The sequence below is a fragment of the Berghia stephanieae genome, chromosome 7, assembly GCF_034508935.2.
Source record: "Berghia stephanieae isolate SIO BIC M18660-M18661 chromosome 7, UCSD_Bste_1.3, whole genome shotgun sequence".
In the NCBI taxonomy this organism is placed as follows: Eukaryota; Metazoa; Mollusca; class Gastropoda; order Nudibranchia; family Aeolidiidae; genus Berghia; species Berghia stephanieae.
Genome location: NC_088366.1, coordinates 10211342 through 10217673, shown reverse-complemented (window position 1 = coordinate 10217673; position 6332 = coordinate 10211342).

The following is a 6332-nucleotide window of genomic DNA, read 5'->3' as shown; positions in this document are numbered from 1 at the left end:
CTTTCTACTACTTTCATTCTGGTCTTCAAGTTTAAGTTCTTTGTTTGACACAACTGGTCGCATTTTATGGGATCTCATTTGAGATGTGGGTGTATAGAAGAACGTTGAGGCTTTATCATGGACAGGCAGGTATACGAACGAGGAAGTGTTGGAGAAGGTGAGAAAGAGAAGAATTTTGATCGATACCATCAGAAAGAGGCAGTTACGGTTTCTGGGACATGTGTGGAGAAGAGACGGAATAGAAAAGTTGGTAACATCTGGGATGATCGAAGGGAAGAGAGCTAGAGGAAGACAAAGAATGACTTATCTAAATAACCTAAGAATGGCCAAATGTGACTTAAAAAGCAACATGGATTTCATGCGCTCCGCAGAGGATATTGATTCGTGGAGACAGCTGACCGCAACGTGCTCAAGAGTACACGCCACGATGGATGATGATGAATGGACATAGATCGTGATTCGTGGAGACAGCTGACCGGCAACGTGCTCAAGAGTACACGCCACGATGGATGGACATGGATGAACATGGATCGTGATTCGTGGAGACAGCTAGCTGACCGGCAACGTGTTCAAGAGTACACGCCACGATGGATGGTGATGGATGGACATGGATGGACATGGATCGTGATTCGTGGAGACAGCTAGCTGACCGGCAACGTGTTCAAGAGTACACGCCACGATGGATGGTGATGGATGGACATGGATGGACATGGATCGTGATTCGTGGACACAGCTAGCTGACCGGCAACGTGTTCAAGAGTACACGCCACGATGGATGGTGATGGATGGACATGGATCGTGATTCGTCGAGACAGCTAGCTGATCGGCAACGTGTTCAAGAGTACACGCTACGTTGGATGGTGATGGATGGACATGGATCGTGATTCGTGGAGACAGCTAGCTGACCGGCAACGTGTTCAAGAGTACACGCCACGATGGATGGTGATGGATGGACATGGATCGTGATTCGTGGAGACAGCTAGCTGATCGGCAACGTGTTCAAGAGTACACGCTACGATGGATGGTGATGGATGGACATGGATCGTGATTCGTGGAGACAGCTAGCTGACCGGCAACGTGTTCAAGAGTACACGCCACGATGGATGGTGATGGATGGACATGGATCGTGATTCGTGGAGACAGCTAGCTGATCGGCAACGTGTTCAAGAGTACACGCTACGATGGATGGTGATGGATGGACATGGATCGTGATTCGTGGAGACAGCTAGCTGACCGGCAACGTGTTCAAGAGTACACGCCACGATGGATGGTGATGGATGGACATGAATGGACATGGATCGTGATTCGTGGAGACAGCTGACCGGCAACGTGCTCAAAAGTACAAGCCACAATGGATGGTGATCCCTTGTTTAGTTTTCAAAAAAAAAAAAAAAGAATTTTTTGCTACATTTTTAACTATTCAAAGTACAGTGATTACCTTTTGAAATTATACTTTTATAGAAAAAATATCAATATATTTTATCTATCAAATTATTTAATCTGTATTTTCTAAATAAGTTAGTATTATTGGTCAAGTTGACAGTGTCTTCATACACAATTATGATATCAGTATTTATTTTAAAGGTATTGTTAACTCTTTATAAACTGCCTGTCCGGCTTTTTTATTATTTTTTTTAATACGTCCGTCCCCTTATTCGGGCATGCTATTTCTGATCGGTCATTTGACGTTACGAATCGCCATCTGACCGGCCTACACACCTTGTACCTAACCGATTTTTATCGCTGGTCGTCTCGATCTGTGGGGATTTCCACAATATGGTGTGTAGTGTAATATGTAAAATAGATGAATGTCTGTTCGTAATAGTCTTTATCTCCCTGGAAATATTGCGGATCTCCAATAGTAATGATGATAATGATAGTGATAATAATAGTAATAATAATAATAATAATAACGATAATAATAATGATAATAGTAATAATAATAATAATAATAATAATCATTTCTTTAAAAAGTATAGCCTTATTGAGAACATTGTGCCATTTGAGTCAATAAAAAAATTATACGGCGCACAACTCAACTGAAAGATTTGAAAATTAGAAATGTATTTTTTACAGATAGATAAACAGATAACTTGATTTCCTTTTATAATTTAAAGTCATTTTGAAAGTTCGTTGAGTCAAACAGATATAAAAATTGTACCGACGACACTAACACTCTCAAAAACAACCAATTTCGACACTGTAAAAAGTTGTCAGTTTGGCGTATTTACGCTAATCGTTGCATTCGAAATAATGTATTCACTTAATTACTTTAAGGATTTCAGATCTAAGTTTTCAACAGTTTTCATCTATTTATGACATCAAGTATTATTATTTACCCTTTGATGCTTTCAATATGATGGTTTCGGGTGGGGTAATACCCAGGTTTAACTACTTTGGTAATCAATTTAAAAATAATTAATAATAATCTAAAAAATCGAAATTTAAAACCAGAAAATAGAAGTTGCATTGAAGGTAAAATACAGCCAGGTGGTTCCGTAGCGCAGTGGATCAGCTGTCAGACTCTGACCTTGAAAGTACTGGGTTCAATCCCATTGTGGACATTTTAAAAAAAAAGTTTACTTTATTGAGAAAGACATCATTTTTGTTGTTATAGTTACTTGACATATATTTAAAACCCTTAATGAATCTATTATTATTATTATTATTATTATTTATTATTATTATTATTATTATTATTATTATTATTATTATTATTATTATTATCATTATTATTATTATTATTATTATTATTATTATTATTATTATTATTATCATTATTATTATTATTATTATTTATTATTATATTTTTTTAAAAACGACACCGGTACCATTCAATGTGTTATCGACATGCAATTTATATGTAAACGTCGATTGTTATCATTTTATAATATTTAATCATTATCATCAGTGTATTCGTTTACCGCGTCTTTGTCATTTTATTGGTTTTTTTTTTTTTCTTTTTTTTTTCTTTTTCTTTGTTGTTCTTGTTCAAAAGCTTCCTGTCCCATCATTGTTTATGTCTATTTACCTTATCTACGCCATTCACACTACACATCTCTCATTCGTCCTTAGTGTCTTATTCGTCGTGTTTTGTTGATAAAGGGGAAATCAGAAACGTCCACAGTATGCCTTCGTCTATTACATTGAGGCTTAAAATTCAACGCTTATCGTTATTTTTTGCCTCGAGCTTCAAGCAGCAACATTTTCATTAATCAACCAGCACCGCCACGGAGGTGCATAAAAACGTTGTGTTTTTGTACACCTCCAACGGAGGTGCATAAAAACGCCACCAAACATGATCACCAGACTATTGTACTGTACTGTAAGGTAAGTTCAAGATCCCAGGATCGTCTTTCCACTCTGCTCATGTCTGCTACTTCAAGTTTATTTTCGCAGTTGATTTTCTTACCACAACCTGTTTTCACACACGAACAAATGTATGTTGCTGTGTCACCGGTGCTTACACTTCATGTTGGGCCACACAGAAAAATCAACAGAGGATGTACCAAGTTACACAGACAACGTTGTTTGCCAATCTGCCCTCATTAAATGATGGTGGGTAAAATATCGAATGAAAATAGTTCTTTCCCCGCGAAATTGCGGGCTTTTTACTTGTAATAATAATAATAATAATAATAATAATAGATCATTATTGTACATAACTATGGCTATAAAATTATATGATAACAATAAGATATGCATATGAGAAATGCATCGCACAGACATTCCTCTCTCAAACATGAATAAATGGACAAGCCTTCAATGAATTTTAGTGCAAAAGATATTTTAGAGATATTACGGTATGTATTTCTATAACCCTGTTCTTTTATTCTCCGTATAAAAGGTTAATTGGCGCTGAAGAAAAGGCGTTCTTTGTAAAGGACATAACTCCTTTAACTCGTCATTTAAAACATGCACTGAAAATGCTTGAATGGTCGCCCTTAGAATGATAATAATGATAAGCGTATTCATGGAATTTTATTTCCCCTGTTTACGAGGACAAATGGACGGTTATCTTCAAGGCGTAAGGTTGTAAGGTTCGGAATTGCCATGTTAAAGTACACTTGTTTTATTGCCCAATCATTGCAGTCGTAAAAAAAAAACCGAGATGAATGTTTACGTTTTACACAAACAAGACAGCGTGTGTTTTCCTTGAAGACAAGAGATGCTCGTTGTGGTGGACATAACAGCAGCTTCTTCAAACGCACTGAAGAAATGGAATGGATTGCTAGGGGGCAAAACGTTTCCATTTATTTGAAGAGACTGGGTGGACTGAAGGAGTGGGGAAATGGGGTGTGGTGAGGGTTTATATTATATCCATGTTATCCATAACTATTGAACTATAGGGAATGCAGCGGCGTGGCGTATTGACGGCATATGGTGGTGCCATGATTAGAAGAAGAAAAAAATTCTTAAACAGTGAACACGATTAAGAGGAGAGAGCACATGTTAAAAACTCTCTTTTTTGGAAGGGGGTGGGGAGGTCGATGGTTTCTACGAGTGTACAAAACTCACAAAAACAAATAATTCATGAAAACAACAAGCCATAACACTGAGATACAAGTTCCGTGCGAAAAGGTATTTGTAATTATTCTTTGTAACCATTTAAAGGATTGGATTTGATAGATAATGCAATTGCAATCAATATGTGATAAATGTAAATCAAAAGAGGAAAAAAACAAACAACAACCTATGACAGAAATTACTTACTTTTAGTACTTGTAAAGAAAATCTGCACGGCGATGATTCATCTCTGCACAAATCTTTTTATAATTTGTTTATTGAAATCTGGAATGGCATCTATTTCAGCTTTGTGAATTGACAGAATCATTAATGAATTTAACCGCTCCTGTTTCATTGAATTTCGCAACAACAAAAATTCACTCTTTTAAGGGTGCTAAAACAACGTTCAGGAGGTCAAGAAATACGATGGAAGTGGTTAAGGTCACTATAACCTATAGATGTCCATTATTTGTCAGTGTTTGTTGTATCTGTAAAAAGTAGACAATAAAAACAAAAGAAACGGATTTTTTCTCTAAACTAACTGTGAGCCATCCATGTCTGTCATACCATGTCATTGTCACTGAAAAAGAGCGTTTTCGAGATTGTTAATTCAAAATCAGTTGGTTGGTGAGGAACGAGCCTTTTTATGTCTAATTTGTCATCTAGTGTCGATCTCCCAAACGGTCGGTGAAGTAAAGAGTCAATTTGATTCATTGCAATTCATTGTTTAAACTAAACTTCAAAGTATATCTCCAATAATGGAAATCAGTGGAATACGATTAATGATTGCACAAATAAAAGGTAGATTCAGATCTTAAAGCATCACAAAGAAAAAATCACTCCACTTAAGTACTTAAGAAATCAAAAAACACACCAAAGTATAACTGTTGACAATCATCGCTTTCTTTCTCTGACTCACAAATACACACACACACACACACACACACACACACACAGACACAAATAAACACTCATACACACGTAACCATCAACTCGGCACTACAAGCAAGAAACATGTTGGTAAATTCGTCCATGATGCTTCGTGTTGCAAAGAATTACTTAATTCAATAATCGTGAAAAAGATGTGGGGGGAGGGGGATTTTGATATGTCATATTTGTAAGTTTTATGTTGTTTTTCTTTGCTGTTTACAAATAAACTTGACAATGATCCGTGTTTTTGACAGTTAATGTAATATTTTGGTTGGCCGAAGTTACCCTAATTAAATTATGACGTAAATGGTGCAACATTGGCGCATCCCCCCAGTCCAACAGTGGAGCTCTCAGATCCTGGCACAAGTCGAGGGTTTTCCCGCTATTTGAAGATAGTATAATTCGACCCAGTTTCTCGCTCAATCAGCTGTAGCGATACTAATGGATAGAGCATTAACTGGAGCTTGGATTGCTTTGCACCACGGTGTTTGATTTAGTCACTACTTCGCGGAGTGATGTCACCAACACACGAGTCGGCGCAGTGCGTGATTCGGAATCTTGAAAAGAGTGGAGACTAAAAAGGCAATATGTTGTTGGCGAGTTGGCGAAAGACAGTGGAGTTTCTCAGTTTTATTTTTAATTAAATTATGCTGTTAATGATTTTTAAAAGATTGGTGTGGTGCCTGGCACCATTCGATCCAATGGCCCCACGCCACTGAGGGAATGAGATTAGCGGAAGAGTAGCGTCCCTTGATTGGACGTCACCTTACAGAGCGAACGTCAATTTGGTTTTGAAGTGTCTCAAGCCGCTTTCACCGGAAGCGAGGACGAGAGACGCATGCGCACAACCAACATGACGTTATCTCTATAATAACTTTTCCGCCGGTGACGTCACA